At 39.1% G+C, this 26,769-nt stretch overlaps 1 protein-coding gene across 20 annotated transcripts in view; it reads left to right on the top strand.

Moving 5' to 3' along the window:
- The window catches only part of LOC126765682 (uncharacterized), a 69,187-nt gene that overhangs the window by 5,001 nt on the left and 37,417 nt on the right, over nt 1-26,769 (top strand). For 6 of the 20 annotated variants that reach the window (XR_007668529.1, XR_007668527.1, XR_007668521.1 and 3 more), the window contains exons 1-2: nt 22,203-22,297; nt 22,377-22,570. The exons of 9 other annotated variants lie outside the window; for them this stretch is intronic. The gene's annotated coding sequence lies outside the window, so the exon portion shown is untranslated. Of the gene's footprint in view, nt 1-22,202; nt 22,298-22,376; nt 22,571-26,769 lie in introns of those variants that run through there. 5 more of the 20 variants (XR_007668520.1, XM_050483398.1, XM_050483395.1 and 2 more) reach the window with 3 other exon arrangements.

Below are 26,769 nucleotides of genomic sequence, written 5' to 3'. Positions count from 1 at the left end.
TCCAGAACACTTTCCCGATAATATGTCGCATGTACTTTGACGCCAGGCTCGATGAAAACAATTGGAGAGCGCCCATCTGCGGTGACAGCAGTCCAAACCATTATTTATGTCGGGTGCTGCCTCTTGGTGGTCAACCGATGACTTAGATTCTCGTATGAACTGTCGGTCAAGTAAACTCTATCGCTTTGAGAGTTTACGAATTGCTCAATTGGAAAAATTTTTTCGTCAAAAAACACAATGTTCGGAATTTGACCGATTTCGGCCAAGCAAAGTCTTAAAGTCTTATTTGTTGCTGCTTCAGTGTGAAATCATGAGCTTTTGGAACTTGTAAGGCTTGACCTTGAGCTCATTTTTCAATATGCGTCAGATGCTGTGGTCGGATATTTTCAGTTCTTTAGCCATTTGATTGACACTTCGTCGTGGATTTCGCTCAAGTCGCTTCTTCACTTTTCGAACCATCTCACGTGACGTTGCAGTTGCAGTCTTTTGATGACCACCTCCATGATGTTTTGCGATGCTACCAGTATCATTGTAACGAGTGATGGTGAGATAAACAAAAAATTTATTCACATTAAGGTGTTTGAGCTCACGAACAATTGCTGGCTGTGATTTTCCAGCTAACTATAAAGCAATCACACTATTACGTTCGAATTCCATCGCTGATCACTTTTTTTTGCGTGCACTTGTGGCAAAACGCTTTTGTACACTTGTGAACAATACTCCGAACTGTCAATCAGAAAATTTATAAACAGCTGATTCCAATGCGACAGCTGCGCGAACTGTCTAAAGTTGGTTACACTTCGAGTGCCCAGTATTAGTGACAGATTTGTGTTGATCGCAATTGTACAATGACTGCTATTGCAAATTATGAGATTAACCGAGGAAATACATGTGTGTGGCTGTTGTTCTGAAAATATTCTAATTATAAATTATAGCATATTTGCAACTTAACTGATGCTCTTCAAATCATTTACGAACCTTCAAATATTTCTTCGAATGGCGATTGAATGGCCGCAATTTTTAATAAATTCATTGTCATTATGTGCGTCTCATTCTTACACACTCAAACATTTCGTATGATGAATGTTGCTACTCTTACAATACAGTTTTCCATTTCAGGACAAACAGTTACATATGGATATGCATTAGTATAAAAGATGAAACTTTGCAAATGTATTTGTGAATTGGTTACTCCCGTCTTGTTGGGATCTCGATTAATTTTGCTGGAGTTACGCTTGCAAGTACTTTGTTGAATTTGGCTGTATCAGAGCACACATGTGAAGCTTCAAGCCAAAACTTTTATCGATATGTTAAAACTACGTACAATCGAATAAAGCATAATGTAAAAAAAGTCAAAACGAATGGTTGTATTGAGAATTAAAAATTAATAGAATTTATGGTGTTGCCACATGCAGTTGTCCACAAAAAAATAGGAGTGACCACATGGGAAAAACGAATTGTTAATTTTCATTAACAAAAATGTTTTTTTTTCAAAATTTTTGCACAATGTAATTTGCTAAAGATCTATTAATATTTCCATATTTCATCTATTTCAATTAAAAATAAACAAAATTTTATATTGCAGTTTATATCAAGTAAACTAAAAACTAGTTCCACAAAAAAATAGGAGCATTTTATGTAATGCGAGACACACATACCGTTTTAATATAATTTTATTATATAATGCTTCCAAAGTTTCACAAAATATTAAAATAATTAATATTTCGTTGAATAACCTCTATTTTCTAACAAAGCATCACATCTCCGAGGCATGGAGTCCATGATATCCTGGCAACGTTTTATTGGTATTCCTTTCTGGCTAAATGAGCTTCAGTCCCCTGCCCCACCTGACACATAACCAACACCGAACACCTAACCACAACAATAATCCAGAACACGCATTAAAATATACGTCACTAGCACTCTTCATTCACCACACTCATCTCTACACCACCTACAATCCACATCACACATAACTATTTTGCCACTGCATTTTTCACCTCAACCAAAAGGGAACAAAAGGGGCGGAGAAACAAGTTCACGGACACTTCTTTTTGCGATCCGCTAATCGAAAGCCGTGCTGTTCACCCCGAGTGCCCATATATCGTGCGAACATCCAATTTTTTTTCGATTTTAATTTTCTATTATACAGAAAGTGAGTGAAATACTACATTTGGAGAATTTTGAAAGTACATTTGTATAAGTTAAAAATAAAATACATTTTGTGAAATTTTTGGCGGAATTGTGTGTTGCCCTGTCTATTGTAAGTCCGAAAGGTGAGTGCGAGGAGACTAATCGAAAAATACATGGTCCTTCGAACCTACAGAAAGGCACTATAGAAAAAAAAAAAAAAGAAAACCAAATTTTTTAAAGCAAAAAAGTGCAGTGACGTTAAACATATAAAAAAAAACGAAAGAAAAAGAATAAAAAAACTAAATTAAGTGAAGTGAAAAGTTAAGACCACTGCTGTGAAAAAAGATAAAAAAGAAATAAACACATACAGAAACGAAGTTCATTTTTAAAATAACAACATACATATATATATACATAGATGAACATATTTATATAATTACATGGATTTATGTAAAAATATAATTAAGTTTTTTAAACAAATTATAATACATAAAAAGTAAGAAATCAAAATCAAACGAGTGCGCCGCGTTATAAAAATCTAACCTTAAACATAATTCGGGCGCGATCGGTCAAAAAAAAAAAAGGCATCAATACAACATAAAAACAACACACACCAGGAAAACCGGATCACAGGCGCGGGACAACAGGACGGGAAAACCGGAGCACACAGGCATAAAAATATTTTTCAAAACCTTACTTTCCCCCAAAACCCCTTGAGGCGAGATAAAGTAAGTGTATCGTCTTTGATTTCTATTTATTATATGTATGTACATATGTATGATAACAAACAGATTTATAATTAAGATAATCCGTTTGAACGGCACAAACCGGGAAAACTTTAATTATATATGTATATCATATATATATATATAAAACAGTAAAAAAAAAAATATTTTATTTGCCTATTTGCTTACCCCAGTGTTACGAACACACGTAACAAGCTAATAAAACAACAATTCAATCTCAAGTATCGACTTGCAAAATTGTTCGCAATACTCCTTCTGTTCCTCAAAACAGTAAGCAGTATATCTAAAATAAATAAGCAAAAGGCACAATAAAATGCAATAAATGAAATAAAAGAAATAATAAATTCGAACATACATATATACATATTAACTAGTAACAACTCGATTTATATTATACGAAGTTAAAACAAAAAACACAAAGCATAAAGAGGTGAACACTTGCGCATGGTGAACTCTCTTTTGGATTCGTATCGCGCCTACAACAACGGAAAAACGTAAAAACACAACAAGCAATAAAATTACTTGAATATATGTACCATTGTGCATTACATATACATACAAGGGTATTGACGCCTGTAACTACGAAAGTGCATACGAGGGCATTCGGATAAGTCCGCAACCAAAAAAAAAGGGTACATATATATTATATATACAGATATATAAATACACATATATATATTACAATATAACAATTATATTATACGAGGGCATTCGAATAAGTCCGCAGAAAAAAAAAGTATATATACATATATACATATAAATATATACACACATATAAAATATACAATATATTAAATATTTCTTAAATACTGCGTAACACGACATACGCATATTTGAATAAAACAATCGTTAATTCGGAAATAAAAACTCTTATTTACGTAAAGAGTTTTCGGGTTTTCATTTCATCTAATTTATACTAAAAATATATTTCACGTTTATTAATTTATTGATTGTTACTAAATGAGCACAGACTCTAAAGATTCTAAATCTACTCAATTTTTAAAAATTCCGAAAATGATTTCTGATGACAAAAGTCCAAGTACACCTGCAGAAGCTACACGCTCGAAACAAGGTGCTACAAAGCAAAAAAAAAGGGGAAAGATATTTCTTACGCTAAATTCATTTCTGAGAGTGACAGCTTAATAAGATACTGCACTCGATTTTCATCTTCACCGATTCAAGATAACTCTGAATCGGTGCTAGAAATCAAAAATCAAAATATTGACAATTTCTGGACACGTCTCCAATCTGCATATGACGCGATAGTAGAAACTGACGACTCAGATCTACCCGAAAATTTCAAATCCTCGGCTTACGCCAAATATGAAAATTGCCTTGACCAATATGAAGAGACAAAAGCCATGATCTCCGATCAATTGAAATTAATTAAAGCAATTGCACCTACTCCACAACCGAGAGTAGAGCTGCCACAAATTCAAAGCCAAGAGGCGAGTTCAGGCATTCACCTTAAAGTGCCAGCATGCGATACAGAAACATTTCACGGAGGTTATGAACAATGGCCGTCCTTCCGGGACATGTTTACGGCCGTGTACATAAACCATCCTAAATTATCACAAGCGCAAAAATTGTATCACCTCAGATACAAAACCAAAGGTCAAGCAGGCGTAATAGTCAAACAGTTCGCATTAAATGACTACAATTTCAATTTGGCTTGGGAAGCTCTAAAAGAACGATACGAGAATGAAAGAATATTGGTCGACCAACAAGTGACCATATTAATGAATTTACCAAAAATTCAGAAAGAAACAAGTGAAGAGTTCATAAAACTGCAATCCACTGTTTCAAATTGTTTGTCGGTTCTATCGACACAGAATATTCCCACAGACAATTGGGACCCCATACTGGTAAATATATGCACCGCAGCATTAGCAGAAAAATCATTACTTCTATGGGAGCAATCGCTCTCATCACGAAGAAAATGCCCAACGTGGCAACAAATGAAAGATTTCTTAACTACCCAATATGAAATTGCGGAAAGGGTAGATAAAAAAACGGTCAGAACTAAAAACGTTCAAAACGACCTAAATCGAAGTTTCATTAGACCCCAAGCCAGTAACAATAACAGTTTAAACAGAAGCTTTTTTAAAAATCAATCGTTCACATCTGAACAAAATAAATTAACGTCATGCGAACTGTGTAAAGGAGGGCATAAGCTAAAATCTTGCGAAAAGTTTAAAAAACTTAATATCAATGAAAGGAACAACTTTGTCAGATCAAAAAGACTCTGTACAAACTGCTTGTCCCACTCACACAATCTCAATAATTGCGAAAGCAAATTCAATTGCGTATATTGCCACAAAAGGCATCATTCTATGTTGCACATAAATAACTTTCCCAACACACCTCAAAGTAGCGCTTTCTCAAAAGAGCCACGGGTTTAGTTGCAACAGCAACTCCCGAAACACAAAATCCCGAATTTTGCCAAGAGACACCATGCTGCTCCAAGGCATTAAAAACTCAAACGCTGCACAGCGAGATTCAAAGTATGGTACTACTACCAACAGCAGTCGTCTCCATCGAACACCGAGGAGAACTGTTTAAACTCAGGGCCTTAATAGACCAAGGATCACAAAGATCATTTATTGCGTCTAGGGCACAAAATAGGCTACAACTGCCTACAAAATTAGCCAATTTTGAAATTACGGGAATGGGCGGAAGAGTAGTTCAAAACTCAAATAAAATCTGCCCCATTACCCTAATTCCCCCCAAGCGGATAAGCGCATTCAAGCAGATGCAATAGTCTTACCGCAACTCACGAACATGCTTCCAAGCTATCATATAAATAGCAAGCATTGGCAAAAGGTTACACACCTAAAGCTAGCAGATCCCAACTGCAACACCCCCGCTCAAATAGACCTTCTATTAGGCAGCGACCTTATATCACACACAAATTATAATAGAAGGTGTTGAAAAAATTTCGAAAACACTTCTGGCGCAAAATACCATTTTCGGTTGGGTCCTAAGTGGACTAGTTGCGGAACCAGTCACAACAATGACAACTCAAGTTGAGGAAATCTCAAACGAGTTTCTCAATTCACAATTGAGAAAATTTTGGGAGTTAGAAGAACTCCCCCCCATTTCAATTACAACACCAGAAGATCAGTATTGTGAAGACTTTTACAAAGCCACAACTACTAGATCAGATAATGGTCGGTATGTCGTACGACTACCTCGAAAACAACAATTTCCAGACACACTCGCCTTAGGTCACTCTCGCACCTCTGCAATACAGCAGTTTCTAAGTATGGAAAAAAACCTACTTAGAAAAGGTGAGCTTAAACAAGATTATGATGGTGTCTTAGAAGAATACCTCCATTTAGATCACATGGAGGAAGTAAGCCCATGCGAAAAAATCATAAAAGGCAAATATCACTCATTCTACTTGCCACATCATGCAGTAGTAAAGCCTGACAAAAAAACCACAAAGGTTAGAGTTGTCTTTAATGCCTCGAGATCCACTAGCTCGGGGAATTCCCTAAATGATATTCTATTTACGGGACCCACACTCCAACCAGATTTAATGCTCCTCATATTAAATTGGCGTATATACAAATACGTATTCAATGGGGATGTCGAAAAAATGTATCGACAAATAATGGTACATAAAGAGGATCAAGATTTTCAACGGATTATTTTTCGAAAATCTCCCAATAGTCCACTAAGCGACTTTAAATTAAAAACAGTTACCTTTGGCGTAAACTGTGCCCCATACCTCGCCATTCGTACACTCCACGAACTGGCAGAAGACACAAAGTCAGAGTTTCCTCTGGCAACACAAGTCTTAAAAACACATACGTATGTAGACGATATCCTGTCTGGGAGCCACAGCCTCTCACAAGCATACGAGTCCTTATCACAAGTGATAAAGGCCCTCAACTCCGCAGGGTTTCCTCTAAAAAAGATCACAGCTAATCACCCAAGTATCTTAAAAAATATACCAAACGACAATTTGTTGGATACTAATTTCCTTATATTTGAAAAGGAAAGTACAACAAAAACACTGGGCATCCAATGGAATGCGATATCGGACCAGTTTTCATATACGACTGAGTCCATATCCGCATCATCCGCCATTACAAAACGACAAATTTTATCCTCGGTGGCAAAACTTTTCGACCCCGCAGGATGGCTTTCGCCAATTATGATACAAGCGAAAATCCTTATCCAAGAATTATGGCTAGACGGAACTGACTGGGACGAACAAGTGAAACCTCTTCGCTTAGAAAAATGGTCCCAGTTCGCTAATAATCTGACCGACATTTCGCAGATACAAATTCCACGGTGGGTAAACTATTCCCCCGAATACAAAGTGGAACTACACGGCTTCTGCGACGCCTCTGAAAAGGCGTATTGTGCCACTATATATGTGCGCACACAAAGCGATACCGCAACTACAAGCCACCTACTAGTGGCGAAAGCAAAAGTTGCGCCTCTAAAAACGCTAAGTCTCCCACGACTTGAACTCTGTGGAGCTCTGCTACTAGCAAAACTAGCTTCCATGGTGCAGACCCACTTAGACATGGCGAAATACAAATTATATCTATGGTCTGATTCCGAAATAGTTCTAGCCTGGTTAGAAAAGCCACCACACGCGTGGAAAACCTATATTTCTAATCGAACGGCGCAAATACTTGACCTAGTAGGATCAGCCACTTGGCGACACGTAGCCAGTGCTGACAATCCTGCTGATCTAGGCACAAGAGGGTCCAAACCCCTTCATCTCGCCACCACCACCCTATGGTGGAATGGCCCCCGATGGTTAACCGAATCTCCCGATTCTTGGCCACAATCACCAATGCGCAACATACTTGCCCCAGAAAGTCGGAAAATCGACACTTATCATGCAACATTGGATGACACTGACATCCTTGAACGATTTTCATCGTTCCCCCGAGCCCTCCGGGTAGTTGCCTATATGCTCAAGTTTTTAGAGCGGCTTAAACTAAAAGTTAAAGGAGCAACTTATCTCCATTGCGATGCCTTGACGCACCAAGACTTACAAAAAGCAAAGGTCGCTCTTATCGCATCAACCCAATCGCGCTACTTCAGCCGCGATATAGCATTACTAAGAGAATCGAAGCCTATTGATAAAAAGAGCTCACTCTTAGTTCTAAACCCATTTCTAGACACAAAGGGTTTACTTCGTGCGAATGGTCGGCTTGCTAATTCAAGCCTAACGTATAATGAACGTCACCCTATAATCATACCAGAGAGGTGTCCGTTTGCCACGTTATTTATTAGATATATTCACGTACTAATGCTCCACGCCGAACATCGCCTCATGCAACATATGGTCCGCCAAGAGCTGTACATACCCCGCCTGAAGCCCCAAATAAAGAAGTGCATTTTCATGTGCAAAATCTGCACTATGCATAAGCAGAAAATGCGATCGCAGATTATGGCAGCACTTCCACCTGAACGCTGCAATTTTGCTCTGCCTTTCACCACTACAGGTGTAGATTTTGCTGGGCCTTTTATGATAAAGGCGTCCATGCTAAGATCTCCTACCCTCATGAAAGGCTATGTGGCTGTTTTTGTCTGTTTCACGACAAAAGCAGTACACCTTGAGCTATGTACGAATCTGACGACGGAGGCGTTTCTCGCGGCATTTGCTCGTTTCGTCGGACGACGAGGTTTCCCGTCAAAAATCATGAGCGATAATGGCAAAACATTCATTGGAGCTCAACGAGCCACAGAAAAACAGTTTGTGGATTTCTTTAAACAAGTATCACCTAACATCGTACAAAAGTACGCCCCCCAAGGTATCAATTGGCAATTTATACCCCCAAGCGCTCCTCATATGGGTGGTTTATGGGAATCAGCTGTTAAGAGCTTCAAATCTCATTTCAAGAAGATAGCTGGCAGCTACAAATTTAATTATGAAGAATTCACTACATTATTAACTAAAATCGAAGCCGTTCTCAACTCACGGCCCCTCACGGTTCTCTCGCAAGATCCCTCCGATTTCACAGCCCTAACTCCAGGGCATTTTCTAAAAGGAGCACCCATTCTGGCCACACCTGAGCCAGGCGTGGAGTCGCTATCCTTACTAAATAGATGGGAAAGAATTAAAATTCTCCATCATAATTTCAGTCGCCGATGGAAAGAAGACTATATCAAGGACCTCCACAAGAGGTACCGATGGAAAATTACAGAAAATGCGCCAAAGATTGGAGATTGTGTCCTGATACAGGACGAATGTCTCCCCCCTACCGAATGGCGGCTTGGCCGCATAGAGAAGCTTTACCAAGGCTCCGACGGTCATATTCGCGTAGTCGATCTCCGTACGCAATCAGGAAAATTAACAAGACCGCTCGTTAAGCTATGCTTTTTACCGACCGCCGATCGAAACGTAAACGATAAAACCATCCAATAAACCCGATAAAATAAATATTATAAAATAACAAACAAAACTACCTAATGGTCGATCAACTTGACGATCCACTTATGCCACAACGTGGCAGCCATACCCATATCCACTCCATGCAACCAATTTACAATTAAAATACCACTCTTCCATACAGATAAACATGGATGCAGACATGCCACTCGCTCCGACGCCCACCCTTCGCTCGACTATTCACGTGCCACGCCAAGTGGCAGCACCAGTTGCGGCAGCCCCATCTGCAGCTGGCCCAGTCGCAGCTCCCCGAACCACCACATCCACGGGTCCTCGTAGTGGAACGCGAGCACTACCGTCAACGCCCATACCCGCAGCAGAGCCGCAGCGCATCAGGTGCCCAATATGTCGTCGACCGCACCGGTTGATGCATTGCGCCATTTTTAAAGGACTGCCACCACAGCAAAGGCTGCGCGTCGTCCAGGCACACGGCCACTGCCTCAATTGTCTGGCGCCTACCCACACTACCCAGGAGTGTACCTCAGGAAACCTGTGCCAGATATGTATGTGGCCTCACCACACCATGCTGCACCGGACCACCAGACACGACATCGATCAACATTCTGGTAGCCACCACCGTGGTGCAGTACGACGACCGCCAATAAGCCGGAATGAACGATCGCGTCGACAGCCAACCACATCATCCTCCCGTATCCGGCGGCAACAGAATGGGACGTCGACACGACGCCAGCAACAAACGCCCCGTCCGCGCCGCACCTCAGGCCTAAGCACCGTTGTAGCCACGCTCCAGCAGTTGCAACGACTTCTAGGCTGAAATATTCGCCTAGGGGGGCCGGGATGGCTAAATGAGCTTCAGTCCCCTGCTCCACCTGACACACCGAACACCTAACCACAACAATAATCCAGAACACTCTACACTCACCGCATCAAAATATACGTCACTAGCACTCTTCATTCACCACACTCATCTCTACACCACCTACAATCCACATCACACATAACTACTTTGCCACTGCATTTTTCACCTCAACCAAAAGGGAACAAAAGAGGCGGAGAAACAAGTTCACCTACACTTCCCTTTTGCGATCCGCTAACGAAAGCCGTGCTGTTCACCCCGAGTGCCCACTTTTAATATCGTGCCAACATCCAATTTTACAATTCGAGGGATTTTAATTTGTATTATACAGAAAGCTGAGTGAAATACATACATTTGGAGAATTTTGAAAGTAAATTTGTATAAGTATAAAATTTAATAAAATACATTTTGTGAAATTTTTGGTGGAATTGTGTGTTGCCCTTTCTATTGTAATTCCGAAAGGCGAGTGCGAGGAGACTAATCGAAAAATACACTTTCCAAGCCTCTTTCACTACTTGCCATAAATATCTCGAGTTGGTTAGTTCCTCTTCAGCTACTTTCTTCTTTATATCTGTCCACAGGTTTTCAAAAGAGTTGAGGTCAGGAGACTGAGCAGGTCACCACATAACCTCAACTTCGTTGGCTCTAAACCATTTTTTTGCTCACTTGCTAGTATGTTTAGGGTCATTATCCAGTTGATATACCCATATCAATGGCATATTCCAAGAGGAATTTGTCAACTATACCTCATATTATATTTTGACATATGCCCTTTGGTCCATGATGCCTTCAATTAAGTGAATTTGACCAACACCACAATGTGAACAAGTAAGGAAGGGCTAAGTTCGGGTGTCACCGAACATTTTATACTCTCGCATGATAAAGTGATAATCGAGATTTCATTATCCGTCATTTACATATTTTTCAAATACCGTATTTGTGTAAAGTTTTATTCCGCTATCAGCATTGGTTCCTAATGTATATACTATTAGTATACAGAGAAGGCATCAGAGGTAATTCAAAATAGCGTTATATTGGAAGAAGGCGTGGTCGTGAACCGATTTCACCCATATTTCGTACATGTCATCAGGGAAATACGTGTACCAAGTTTCATCATGATATCTCAATTTTTACTCAAGTTACAGCTTGCACGGACGGACGGACGGACAGACGGGCATCCGGATTTCAACTCTACTCATCACCCTGATCACTTTGGTATATATAACCCTATATCTGACTCTTTTAGTTTTAGGACTTACAAACAACCGTTTTGTGAACAAAATTATAATACTCTCCTTAGCAACTTTGTTGCGAGAGTATAAAAACGACCACGTACCATGATTTGGCGTCGTTATGTATAATGGTTTTTGTGGTAATCCGGGGATTATATTCTGAGTTAGGGGGACGTCGGATAAGGTTCCCAGAGCCTGTACTAGCAAACAGCTAAACTTTGGATTCGTCTGACCACAATATGTTTCGCCATTTAGACGTGGGTCAGGAGCCATGCTCTTTTGCAAATTGTATGCGGGCTTCCTTGTGTTTCTTTTTTAATAGGGGTCCTTTTCGTGGACTTCAGGCAAATAATTTGTTCTGCTCCAAATTCCTACGAACAGTTTCAGTATTAACTGACAAATTTAATTCGTCATGGATGCTCCTGGCTGAAGCAAGAGGATTAATTTTGCAGTAGCGTACTATATTGCGATCGTCTGCAGTGGATTTTTTGCGCTTTCGTCTACGAGTTTCATTTTTATTTCTATAATTTTTGGCATTTGCTATGATTTGAGGAGAGCATTTTACGATTTCTTGGATCCCTTTATAAATTTTTCCCAGTTTTCTCAATTTTTTATAGTTTTCCGCTTTTCCTCTGTACAATGATTTCCTCTACCCACTGGAGAAAACCCCAATGATTAAATAAAATAATAACTAATTTAAATTGCTGCCAGAATATGGAACTATACTTACTATTCTAATTTTGTGAATATTTTTTATGTTATGTTTTTTTTTTTGAAAACGAAAGATCTAACACTCCTATTATTTGTGGAAAGCAATAACAAGTGTCTCCGAGAACTAGCAAAGCAGAAATAGAATAGCAATCATCGCAACAAAAATTTGTTTTGTATTTTAATGCAAGTATCCCGTTATGTGTACCGTTATTGTTTCGCGTCATTTACATGTGATTTAAAAAAGTTATGCAGCCAAAAACATTTTTCATATTGACACTCCTATTATTTTGTGGACAACTGTATATATATTTTCTTGATCTAGAGGAATGCTATTCTAAAAATTTACCACCTCCATTAACACATGGCTATTGAATGAAGTTTTTTTTTTCAAGAAAATATGAAAGTTTTCCGAAGAGATTCAAAAATCGGCATGTATTGAAGACATCAAACACGACGAATAGGGATAAAGAGATGCCCAACTTATCCCAGTGTGAGAGCGCCTCAAAATAAGCCCATTTTTGTATAATTTTCCATTGTAGCCAGATCAAGCAAAATAATCATTTTTGGGCATTTAAATTAAAGTACCCAGCATTTATTACAATTAAAAATTGTTTTTATTGGACTTCTAATATACCGCGAAACTATTTAAATCTCTTTTTATTATTTTATGCTGTATTTTTCAATAACTCACCGATCTGCTGTACACTGCAAATTCTCCTCTTTTTTTATATTTTCGCACGCACTCACCTTCACGATCCCCACAAATTTTGTTTTGTAAAAAAATGAAAAAATTTTTAATTTTGACGTTATAAAATAGGTACAAAATGTTTAGAACTCCGACACTAGGAACTGGCCAAAACTCTGAACTGCCGAAAACCTGGGAACTGGCCAAAACTCGGAACTGCCGAAAAACTGAGAACTGCCGAAAAACTGTGAACTGCCGAAAAACTGAGAACTGCCGAAAAACTAGGAACTGGGAAAAAACGCTCGGTCGAGATATTTGCACACGCGTGCCGGTCGCTGTGAAAAATCGAAGCGAAGTGAGTTGCTGATCTCCTTTTGGTTCCTTTTTTCTCCTTATGTGTGTGGAATCAGCTGATGTGATGTGGGTGGTTGGTGTGTAGTGGAATGTGGATTGTAAGCTGTGATGATTGGTGAGGTGAGTATGGTGACGGTGCGTGTCAGTGTTGTGAAGTGGAGTTGATGTGGTGTGATAGTGTGGTGTATGTGTGGATGTCCGGGGGAGGATGCTCATTTATACATCCTGGCCCCCCTAGGCGAGTATCTAGCCTAGTAGCCTCTGAAGTTGTTGCAGTGTTGCAACAACGTTGCTGAGGCCTGTCTTACGACGCGCTTGCGGCCTAGGATGGCGCCTTCGATGCGGGGTGGCATGGTGATGATGGCGCCAGGCGCGGGACTCCTCCGAAGGGAAGGCTTGCCTTCGCGGTTGCGATCGCGGGAGTCGTCGGCTGGCAGTACGGCCGCGAGGGGCATGATGACGTTCGACGTCGGGTCCGGTACTGCGGTGGAACATCGTGTGATGGTGACCCATACACACCTGGCACTGATACCCGGTGGTGCATTCGCGCGTTAGATGGGTAGGCGCCAGACAATTCAAACAATGGCCGTGGGCCTGGGCGACCTGCTGGCGTTGCTGAGGTGTCATCCCCTTGAAGATGCCACAGTGTGGCAACCGATGTCGTCGTCGACACAGCACGCATTGACGCTGTGGCTGCGCTGGAGCTATTGCTTGCGGCTCACTGCGTGGAGCCGATGGAGCCTCTCGGGGAGGTGCGGCAGCGATGGTTGTGCGCGGCGCTGCTACTGGGGTAGCTCTAGGGCGCGGAACCGTGACGGCGGAACGCACAGTGGGCGTAGGCGCAATTGGCATCTCGGCGTCCATATTAATCTGTTAAGAAAATAGTATGGTTAATTATTATATATATTTGTGTATATAATCATATGGGCGCTGGTACCACGTGATGTGGCACGAATGAGTCGTCATGTGGATCGACCCGTTTTTTTTTTTTTTTTGGTTTTGGTTTTGGTTTTGGTGGGTATTTATTTATAGTGGGTGAGTTCATTATTATATTTTTTTTTTTGTGAATTTCTTTGTTAATTTCTTTGTTTTTTAGTTGCGGTTACGTTGCGATTTTATCTGCGGTTGGCAAAAAGCATAATTTAACGAGCGGTCTGGTTAGCGTTCCCGATTGTGTACGGAGATCGACTACGCGAATATGACCGTCGGAGCCGTAGTAGAGCTTCTCTATGCGGCCAAGCCGCCATTCGGTAGGGGGGAGACAATCGTCATTGATTAAGACACAATCTCCAAGCTTAGGCGCATTTTCTGTGATTTTCCATCGGTACCTTCTGTGGAGGTCCTTTAAATAATCATCTTTCCATCGGCGACTGAAGTCATGATGGAGAATTTTTATTCTTTCCCAACGATTTAATAAGGAAAGCGACTCCACGCCTGGCTCAGGTGTGGCCAGAATGGGCGCTCCTTTAAGAAAATGCCCTGGTGTGAGGGCAGTAAAGTCTGAGGGATCTTGCGAGAGTGCAGCGAGAGGCCGTGAATTAAGAACGGCTTCAATTCTAATTAAGAGGGTCGCGAATTCTTCGTAATTAAATTTATGGTTGCCAGCTATCTTTTTAAAATGAGATTTGAAGCTTTTTACGGCAGATTCCCATAAGCCACCCATATGTGGAGCGCTTGGGGGGATAAACTGCCAATTGATACCTTGGGGAGCATATTTTTGTACAATGTCCGGTGAGACTTGTTTCATGAAATCCACAAACTGTTTTTCGGTAGCTCTTTGAGCTCCGATAAAAGTTTTCCCATTATCGCTCATGATTTTTGATGGAAAGCCTCGTCGTCCGACGAAACGAGCAAAAGCCGCAAGAAAAGCCTCCGTCGTCAGATTCGTACATAGCTCAAGGTGTACTGCTTTTGTCGTGAAACAAACAAAAACAGCCACATAGCCTTTCATGAGGGTAGGAGACCTTAGCATGGATGCCTTTATCATAAAAGGCCCAGCAAAATCTACACCTGTAGTGGTGAAAGGCAGAGCAAAATTGCAGCGTTCAGGTGGAAGTGCTGCCATAATCTGCGATCGCATTTTCTGCTTATGCATAGTGCAGATTTTGCACATGAAAATGCACTTTTTTATTTGGGGCTTCAGTCGGGGTATGTACAGCTCTTGGCGGACCATATGTTGCATGAGGCGATGTTCGGCGTGGAGCATTAGTATGTGGATATATCTAATAAATAAAGTGGCAAACGGACACCTCTCTGGTATGATTATAGGGTGGCGTTCATTGTACGTTAGGCTTGAATTAGCAAGCCGACCATTCGCACGAAGTAAACCCTTCGTATCTAGAAATGGGTTTAGAACTAAGAGTGAGCTCTTTTTATCAATAGGCTTCGATTCTCTTAGTAATTCTATATCGCGGCTGAAGTAGCGCGTTTGGGTTGATGCGATAAGAGCGACCTTTGCTTTTTGTAAGTCTTGGTGCGTCAATTTATCGCAATGGAGATAAGTTGCTCCTTTAACTTTAAGTTTAAGCCGCTCTAAAAACTTGAGCATATAGGCAACTACCCGGAGGGCTCGGGGGAACGATGAAAATCGTTCAAGGATGTCAGTGTCATCCAGTGTTGCATGATAAGTGTCGATTTTACGACTTTCTGGGGCAAGTATGTTGCGCATGGGCGATTGTGGCCAAGAATCGGGAGATTCTGTTAACCATCGGGGGCCATTCCACCAGAGGGTGGAGGTGGCGAGATGCAGAGGTTTGCATCCTCTTGTACCTAAATCAGCAGGATTGTCAGCACTGGCTACGTGACGCCAAGTGGCTGATCCTACTAGGTCAAGTATTTCAGATGTTCGGTTAGAAATATAAGTTTTCCACGCATGTGGTGGTTTTTCTAACCAGGCTAGAACTATCTCGGAATCGGACCATAAATATAATCTATATTTCGCCATATTTAAGTGGGTCTGCACCATTGAAGCTAGCTTTGCTAGTAGCAGAGCGCCACAGAGTTCAAGTCGTGGGAGACTTAGCGTTTTTAGAGGCGCAACTTTTGCTTTTGCCGCTAATAAGTGGCTTGTAGTTGCGACATCGCTTTGTGTGCGCACATATATAGTGGCACAATATGCCTTTTCAGAGGCGTCGCAGAAACCGTGTAGTTCCACTTTGTATTCGGGGGAATAGTTTACCCACCGTGGAATTTGTATCTTCGAGATGTCGTTCAAATTATTAGCGAACTGGGACCATTTTTCTAAGCGAAGAGGTTTCACTTGTTCGTCCCAGTCGGTTCCGTCTAGCCATAATTCTTGGATCAGGATTTTCGCTTGTATCATAATTGGCGAAAGCCATCCTGCGGGGTCAAAAAGTTTTGCCACCGAGGAGAGAATTTGGCGTTTTGTAACAGCGGATAATGCGGATATGGACTCAGTCGTGTATGAAAACTGGTCCGATATCGCATTCCATTGGATGCCTAGTGTTTTTGTTGTACTTTCCTTTTCAAATATAAGGAAATTAGTATCCAACAAATTGTCTTTTGGAATATTTTTTAAAATATTTGGGTGATTGGCTGTGATCTTTTTTAAAGGAAATCCTGCTTTGAGGGCATTTATTACCTTGTAAGTGAAATTGATTGCTGTGATTTTAAAAATTTGGATTTTTTAAAGGAAACCCTGCGTATTGAGGGCATATTATTTTTTACCTGGATGATAAGGTCTCGTTTGCTTGTGGAAGACTGTGTTCCAGTGGAAATCGTCTACATACGTTTGCGTTTTTAAGACTTGTGTTGCCAGTGGAAATTAAGTCTGCACTGGCTTTGTGTCTTTTTCAAGACTGTGGCTTCCAGTCCAGTTCGGATAGTCGTCTACATACGAATGGTTTTTAAGACTTTTGCCAGTGGAAATTCTGGTAACTGTTTTCAATTTAAAAATCCTCGCGTAGTGGACTATTGGCAGATTTTCGGAAAATTTCGCCAAAGTAACGGTTCCATCAAGACCCAAACAAATCTTTCAATTTATCGCGTAATTTTCGGAAAATCTGAAAATCTTGATGGCATCTTTAACTGTTTTCAATTTAAAGTCGCGTAGTGGATTTGGCAGATTTTCGAAAATAATCATCTTTTCTTTATGACCCCATTGAATACGTATTTGTATATACGCCAATTTAATATGAGGAGCATTAAATCTGGTTGGAGCGTGGGTCCCGTAAATAGAATATCATTTAGGGAATTACCCGAGCTCGTGGATCGTGAGGCATTGAAGACAACTCGAACTTTTGTTGTTTTTTTCTCAGGCTTTACTACTGCATGATGTGGCAAGTAGAATGAGTAATATTTGCCTTTTATGATTTTTTCACATGGGCTTACTTCCTCCATGTGATCTAAATGGAGGTATTCTTCTAAGACACCATCATAATCTTGTTTAAGCTCACCTTTTCTAAGTAGGTTTTTTTCCATACTTAGAAACTGCTGTATTGCAGAGGTGCGAGAGTGACCTAAGGCGAGTGTGTCTGGAAATTGTTGTTTTAGTGGTAGTCGTACGACATACCTACCATTTCCTGATCTAGTAGTTGTGGCTTTGTAAAAGTCTTCACAATACTGATCTTCTGGTGTTGTAATTGAAATGGGGGGGAGTTCTTCTAACTCCCAAAATTTTCTCAATTGTGAATTGAGGTACTCATTTGAGACTTCCTCAACTTGAGTTGTCATTGCTGTGACTGGTTCCGCAACTAGTCCACTTAGGACCCATCCGAAAATGGTATTTTGCGCCAGTAGTGTTTTCGAAATTTTTTCAACACCTTCTAATATGATTTGCGGTATAAGGTCGCTGCCTATTAGGATGTCTATTTGAGCTGGCGTGTTGCAGTTGGGATCTGCTAGAGTCAGGTGTGAAATTTTGTCCCAATGCTTGCTATTTATTTGATAGCTTGGAAGCATGTTTGTTAGTTGCGGTAAGACAATAGCATTTGCTTGAATGCGCTTATCCGCTTTGGGGGAAATTAGGGTAATGGGGCAGATTTTACTTGAGTTTTGTACTACTCGTCCGCCCATTCCCGTAATTTCATAGTTGGCATGTTTTGTTGGCAGTTTTAGCCTATTTTGTGCCCTAGACGCTATGAATGATCGTTGCGATCCTTGGTCTATTAGGGCTCTTAGTTTGAACAGTTCTCCTCGATGTTCGATGGAGACAACTGCTGTGGGTAGTAGTACTCTACTATGATTTTCGCTGTGTAGCGTTTGAGTTTTTAATGCCTTTGAACAACATGGTGTCTCTTGGCAATTTTCTTGAGGTTTTTTTTCGGGCGTTGCTGTTGCAACTAAACCCGTGGCTTTTTTTGAAAAAGCGCTGCTATGAGATGTGTTGGGAAAGTTATTGAGATGTAACATAGAATGATGCCTTTTGTGGCAATATACGCAATTAAATTTGCTTTCGCAAGTATTAAGATTGTGTGAGTGGGACAAGCAGTTTGTACAGAGTCTTTTTGACCTGACAAAGTTGTTCCTTTCAGTGACATTCATTTTTTTAAATTTCTCGCAAGCTTTTAACTTATGCCCTCCAGAACATAGTTCGCATGACGTGTATTTATTTTGTTCAGATGTGAACGATTGTGTTTTGAAAAAGCTTCTGTTTAAATTATTGTTGCTTCCGGCTTGGGGTCTATTGAAGCTTCGATTTAGGTCTTGTTGAACGTTTTTAGTTCTGACTACTTTTTTGTCTACCCTTTCCGCAATTTCGTATTGGGTAGTTAAGAAATCTTTCATCTGCTGCCACGTTGGGCATTTTCTTCTTGATGAGAGCGATTGCTCCCACAAAAGTAAAGATTTTTCTGGTAATGCGGCGGTACATATGTTTACCAGAATAGGATCCCAATTGTGAGTGGGAATATTTTGTGTCGATAGAACCGACAAACAATTTGAAACAGTGGATTCTAGTTTCATGAATTCTTCACTGGTTTCTCTTTGAATTTTAGGCAAGTTCATAAGTATCGTTACTTGCTTGTCAACTAAGATTCTTTCATTTTCATATCTTTGTCTTAAAGCTTCCCAAGCTAAATTAAAATTATCGTCATTCAATGCGAACTGCTTGACTATTACGCCTGCTTGACCTTTAGTTTTGTATCGGAGGTGATACAATTTTTGCGCTTGTGATAATTTTGGATGGTTTATGTACACGGCTGTAAACATGTCCCGGAAGGACGGCCATTGTTCATAACCTCCATGAAATATTTCCGTATCACACGCTGGCACTTTGAGATGAATGCCTGAACTTGCCTCTTGGGCTTGCAATTGTGGTAACTCTACTCTACTGTGGGGAGTAGGTGCAATTGCCTTCATAAGCTTTAATTGATCTGATATCATTGCTTTTGTGTCTTCATAGCGGTCTAAGCAATTTTCGTATTTGGCGTAAGCCGAAGATTTGAAATTTTCAGGTAGATCTGAGTCATCAGTTTCTACTATTGCGTCGTATGCCGCTTGGAGGCGTGTCCAAAAATTGTCAATAGATTTATTTTTAATTTCTAGTACCGATTCAGAGTTGTCCTGAATCGGTGAAGATGCAAATCGAGTGCAGTATTTAATTAAGCTGTCACTCTCGGAAATGAATTTAATATACGAAATGTCTTTCCCCCTTTTTTGCTTTGTAGCACCTTGCTTCGAGCGTGTAGCTTCTGCAGGTGTACATGGACTTTTGTCATCATTAATCATTTTGGGAATTCTTAAGAATTCTGCTTTTGATTCTTTTGAATCTGTGCTCATTCAGAAAATTTGATTTAATAAAATATATGTATATTTTATTATAATAGAAAATGTGTCACCGAAAACTCTTTTTAATAAATAAGAGTTGTTATTTCCGCAAAATTCAATTATTAAAATATATATGTAACCGGAAGCTCTTTTCAATAAATAAGAGCTTTAATAACGCGTTTGTCGTTTATATTGCTTGGTTTTTTTTTTTTCGGAAAAATGTTTTTTACGGATTTATTCGTATGCCCTTGTTTCAGCGCGCACTGAAACTAGGTTTATTTATTTGCATATAGTATGCGTTAAATAAATGTGTGCAATTATGCTTGTTCTTGTGTGACAAGGAACGAGATAAATGCTAGGAATTCGCCAGGTTGGACTTTCAATATACTTATGTATGTATGTATGTACAAAGTAATTTGCATATAAAATATTTACTGTGATTACCAAAAGTTGTTTTTGGTTCACCGCACCGTCTCCGTTTTTTTTTTTTTTTTTTTTGTATCCTATGTTTATAGGTATACAAGCATTTGAAAATAAACGGAAATCTATATAATTCGCGTCTATGTATTCGCGGTTGTGTACTCGCGTTTAGAAATGTATATTATATGTATATATATATTATATATATATATATTATATGCGCTAAAGCGCTAATGAATATATTATTATGTATTTACACGGATATGTATATATATTTTGTAAATGTATATATAATATGTATGTATAAATTAATTTGCCTTTTGTCTTTATATTCATTCGCTTGAGGATGTGTATATATATGTATGTATGTTTGTATTCTCTTTTAGCTATTTTCTTTGGAAGCAATTCTTCTCACAGCTTAATAAGCTGAAGAGGTATTGTTCGTATAGTTTGCAAGTATGCCTCTCACAGTAAATGAACTGGAGCGGTATTGCCAGAATAGTTTGAAAATAAATTTTTATTGAATTTTTTGTGGATTGTGTGTATTGTATACACGAAGATAAGCTTATAATGCAAGGAATAGTAATTTATTTATTTAAATTTATTAAAATATATATATATATATATGTGGATATATATATGGATATATATATGCATATATATTATTTACCGTATTGGTTTGTATCGGTACTTAAATTTCCCGCCGTTTTCGAACTTTTACTAACCGTTTTTATTAAACGGGTTTGATTTCTATCGGTTTTATCAAATTGACCGTTTGTGCAACGTTACATACATACATAGATACATATAATAAATAAAATCAAAAGTGAAATGGATACACTCACTCTGATTTTCCTCAGGGACTTTGGGAATTTATCTTGGTTGCAAAAGGGGGTGTGTTTCCTCGCTTCTCTCGATGGGAATTCCCTCCAACGCCGGCGTTCCGCTTGTTGTGTTGATGGCTCCTTTTTTTTCACTTTTGTTTTATTTGTATTTTGCTGTTTTATTTATTTGTTTGTTATAAGTTCGCGCCCGTATTTTATTTATGGGTTTTTATATCCGCGCCCGAATTTTATTTTATGTTAGTTAGCACCCACTTTTGGTTAGCGTTTTATTTATTAATTAGGATTTTACAATTTTGTGCACTTTTAAGTTTAGTTTTATTAGTATGTACATATGTATGTATACATATACTAGTTCACTGCACTTGTGCACTTTTTTTTTTTTTTTTTTAATCGGTTCACCAAAGTGCCGTTCGTTTTGCTCGAAGGACCATGTATTTTTCAATAACTCACCGATCTGCTGTACACTGCAAATTCTCCTCTTTTTTTATATTTTCGCACGCACTCACCTTCACGATCCCCACAAATTTTGTTTTGTAAAAAAATGAAAAATGTCGAATTGTTTTAAAACTGATATACGCGTGTATATGTATATATATGAATGTATTATCAGGATCGGTGTACAATTTTAATTTTGACGTTATAAAATAGGTAAAAAATGTTTAGAACTCCGACACTAGGAACTGGCCAAAACTCTGAACTGCCGAAAACCTGGGAACTGGCCAAAACTCGGAACTGCCGAAAAACTGAGAACTGCCGAAAAACTAGGAACTGGGAAAAAACGCTCGGTCGAGATATTTGCACACGCGTGCCGGTCGCTGTGAAAAATCGAAGCGAAGTGAGTTGCTGATCTCCTTTTGGTTCCTTTTTGTGTGGATGTCTCCTTATGTGTGTGGAATCAGCTGATGTGATGTGGGTGGTTGGTGTGTAGTGGAATGTGGATTGTAAGCTGTGATGATTGGTGAGGTGAGTATGGTGACGGTGCGTGTCAGTGTTGTGAAGTGGAATTAAGCCTGTTAGTTCTCAATTAATGAATGTTTTTAATCACTGGTAACAGAAAATTAACAGTGTGAGTTGATGTGGTGTGATCGAGTGCGACGACTGTTTGTTTGATGAAGCAGTTAATTAAACGAATAACTACGTAATTTGGATATTTTTACACACATCTAGAAAGCAGTAAAAAAAGCATGAAAGAAGGCCATTGTACATAGTAAGAGATAATGTTTTGATTAAAATATCTTTAATATGATTTTAATGGGAATTTATGTTTTAACACATATGTAATTAAGAAGTAAAACATGGAAGTCAACGGTCAAAGTTGATTCATAATACTTTTGCACTAAATTTTTTCTATACTAAAAAGGCTCTTCAGCATATCATTTGGAGACAGTGATTTAAGCAAGCCCATATTTCAAAATTAAGCATGTTAAATTAATGGGTTGACATAGAGGAGGTTCTCCAAATTAAGGATATACACCTGCCGGTGAGTCAAGGTCCATTCACATACAATTTTTTTTTTCTATTTTCTTGACAATTCATATTTTAAAAAGAAGTCAAAAAAAGAAAAGGGTAGAAGGCAAAATTCCGATTTCTTTAGCGCCGCGATCTGAAGGTACCGTTGGAAAGAGGAAGTCCTGCTGATTAAAAAAACATATATAGGGGTATAGGTACCGCAAACGCTTAGTATACGGGATATGTATTCGAAACTTCCCAAAATGCTAACATTTCAACAAGCAATTTGACTACATTTAACACACTTTATGCACATTTTTCAATTCAAATTAATTAAATTAAACTATAAACATTTAAATAAATCCACATTATACTTTTTCTTATTTAAATTTAATAAACAAGTAATATTTTATAATAATATTACATAACAAAATAATACTGCATGGTATTTGTAGGATCCACAATTTTTTTATAACACTATTAACTCCATCTTTAAGCTTGTTCGTTTTGAGCTAGCCTGTGAATCTGTTACTACAGGGTCCGACACTCGGAAGTGTAACCAATTAAAAAAGCCATAAAATTATATTTATTTATTTTAAAGTACAAAATGTGTGAAAATAATCATAAATTGCTTTAACTGTGGCCTTGAGACAGTCAAAAAACGAATCACAAGCTGCCCGAATGTGACTTGCCGGTATTTTGGCCCACTCACGGACAATGGCTTTCTTTAGCATCCCTTGACTGGTGTGTTTTGTACTTCGGACCTTGCTCTCCAAAATGGCCCAGAGAGAATAATCCATTGGATTCGCATCTGGTGAATTCGAGAGCCATTGTGTGGTCGTAATGAAGTTCGGAACGTTATTTTTTAGCCATTCTTGGTTCACTCGCGCTTTGTGAGACGGTGCTGAGTCTTGTTGAAACGTCCATGGTTTGCGACCGAAACGTTTGTTTGCCCACGGCTTCAAAGCAGCCTCCAGAACACTTTCCCGATAATATGTCGCATGTACTTTGACGCCAGGCTCGATGAAAACAATTGGAGAGCGCCCATCTGCGGTGACAGCAGTCCAAACCATTATTTATGTCGGGTGCTGCCTCTTGGTGGTCAACCGACGACTTAGATTCTCGTATGAACTGTCGGTCAAGTAAACTCTATCGCTTTGAGAGTTTACGAATTGCTCAATTGGAAAAATTTTTTCGTCAGAAAACACAATGTTCGGAATTTGACCGCTTTCGGCCAAGCGAAGCAACTGCTTCGCTCTCTCAAGTCTTATTTGTTGCTGCTTCGGTGTGAGATCATGGGCCCTTTGGAACTTGTAGGCTTGACCTTGAGCTCATTTTTCAATATGCGTCGGATGCTGTGGTATTTCTCATTTTTACCAATTCTCGTTCAGACCCGAATATCGAGAATATCGATATTTTATTTTCTTTTTATTTTTCCAATTATTATTATTTTCCTTTTATGTATTTCTCATTTTTACCAATTCTCGTTCAGACCCGAATATCGAGAATATCGATATTTTAATTTCTTTTTTTTTCCAATTATAATTATTTTCCTATTATGTATTTCTCATTTTTACCAATTCTTGTTTAGTCTCGAATATCGAGTATTGATATTTCGAAACCGATCGCTGCTTGTATCCCTAGTAACCAATTGAATTTCGAACAGTGATGCCATTTATAGCGTAAATATCGTGCAAAATCATATTTCTCTTTGTTTTTATTACAAAAAAAACATAAAAATAGATGACGCGCCATATATATTCGTGAATCGGAATTAAAAACGAATTTTTTAAAACATTTCCCGTGAAAATTGGTGCTCGTTTTCGGAAAAACCGCTCTGCTGAACATTTACCGGATATAAAGTGGTTATATTTTTTGGTTATCATGCACTCATATTGAAACAAAATTTGAGTTTTGGCTATAAAGTAGTTATATTTTTTGGTTATTATATCTGTCAGTGATTTCTATTTATTTTTTATGATACATAGGTTTGTATTTTAGGTGACGATATATATATTATTATATTTAAAATATGAGTTTTGGATATAAAGTGGTTATATTTTACGGTTATCAAGCACTCATATTGAAACAAAATTTGAGTTTTGGATATAAAGTAGTTATATTTTTTGCTTATTATGCACTCAAACTCATATTTCAAATATATATATGTGGTGTGTCTTTATTTCACACACCGTCTTTTGCTTAACACACTGTCTTTCAATTTCGAAATAAAATGCACTGCGTCTTATTCATACAGGTACCTTCAATTTAACAAGTTTATTTATTTGAATTCACATTAGTTAATTTCACTTAGTCTAAGTACATAGGCGATTGTCCTGTACGATAGTTTGCGGTCAACTGTGCTTCCTTTTAGTTCTTCATTTTTTGCCTTTCGTTTTATCAGTGTTATAATGTAATTGTAGCGTCATTGTCGCAGGGTCGTATTTTAAGGTCCGTAAGTATCGGGTGATTTTTTAAGAGCTTGATAACTTTTTTAAAAAAAAAACGCATAAAATTTGCAAAATCTCATCGGTTCTTTATTTGAAACGTTAGATTGGTTCATGACATTTACTTTTTGAAGATAATTTCATTTAAATGTTGACCGCGGCGAATTTCTTCGGAAATGTTGTCTTCCAAAGCTGGAATAGTTGCTGGCTTATTTCTGTAGACTTTAGACTTGACGTAGCCCCACAAAAAATAGTCTAAAGGCGTTAAATCGCATGATCTTGGTGGCCAACTTACGGGTCCATTTCTTGAGATGAATTGTTCTCCGAAGTTTTCCCTCAAAATGGCCATAGAATCGCGAGCTGTGTGGCATGTAGCGCCATCTTGTTGAAACCACATGTCAACCAAGTTCAGTTCTTCCATTTTTGGCAACAAAAAGTTTGTTAGCATCGAACGATAGCGATCGCCATTCACCGTAACGTTGCGTCCAACAGCATCTTTGAAAAAATACGGTCCAATGATTCCACCAGCGTACAAACCACACCAAACAGTGCATTTTTCGGGATGCATGGGCAGTTCTTGAACGGCTTCTGGTTGCTCTTCACCCCAAATGCGGCAATTTTGCTTATTTACGTAGCCATTCAACCAGAAATGAGCCTCATCGCTGAACAAAATTTGTCGATAAAAAAGCGGATTTTCTGCCAACTTTTCTAGGGCCCATTCACTGAAAATTCGACGTGCCCAAAATTGGACTTTCCGAATGGACCACCTAAGACGCAGCCGCGGTCAACATTTAAATGAAATTATCTTCAAAAAGTAAATGTCATGAACCAATCTAACGTTTCAAATAAAGAACCGATGAGATTTTGCAAATTTATGCGTTTTTTTTTTTAAAAAAGTTATCAAGCTCTTAAAAAATCACCCGATACGTTTGGTTTGGGTCCGTGGTACATTTTCCACATTCGGCCGTCCTGCGGCTTCATTCGTCCCGAATGAAGGGTTCCACTTCTTCATGAACTCGGCAACAGTCGTGGTGCGCCTTGGGCCTTCATGGTCCCCGACTTTTACCACTTCGTAGCGATCATGCTCCATCTTTTTCACAACTCTGTATGGCCCGAAATATTTGGGCTTCAATTTCAAACCCGTTCCATACTGGGTACGCTTAATGGCTACCAGTTCGTCAATGTCGTAGTTGGTTGCTGTTCGGCGGCGTGAATTATAACTATTACGATTCTCCTGCTGGATTTCGATGATGTTTTCCTTCGCTTGTTGGCGCATTGCATCTCGATCAGCATTAAGTTCATTGATCGCGGCTTCATCTAGCATTTCCTGTAGTTCTGGAATACCCGGAACACGCATCTCTAAGCCCGTCAATATTTTGAATGGGGTCGTCTTGGTACTACGAAGCGGAGTTATATTTATGAATTGTTGCACTTTATCGACGTGTTTGTACCAACTGCTTGGAGTTTCGTGACATAGTTTTGACACCATGGGTACTACAATTTTGTGTATTCGCTCTACTTGGCCGTTTCCTCTTGGAATGCCAGTCGCTATCAGTAGATGCTGGACACCTTCGCCTTCACAGTAGTCTTTGAAGAGATTTGATGTGAATGCGGCGCCTCTATCGGTGATTACACGCTTCGGATTACCGAATATAGCAGCTTGCTTCTTCAGGCGTTCTACAACTGCCTCTGCTCCAGTGTTTTTCGTGGGATAAAGCCACACAAAATTTCGAAAAAGCGTCAATAACAACAAGTATGTAGTTGTATGACTTATTTGTCGTCT

Source organism: Bactrocera neohumeralis, unplaced genomic scaffold (assembly GCF_024586455.1).
Source record: "Bactrocera neohumeralis isolate Rockhampton unplaced genomic scaffold, APGP_CSIRO_Bneo_wtdbg2-racon-allhic-juicebox.fasta_v2 cluster11, whole genome shotgun sequence".
Taxonomy (NCBI): Eukaryota; Metazoa; Arthropoda; class Insecta; order Diptera; family Tephritidae; genus Bactrocera; species Bactrocera neohumeralis.
Note: the sequence above shows the minus strand (reverse complement) of the source record. Positions and strands in the feature narration are given on the sequence as shown.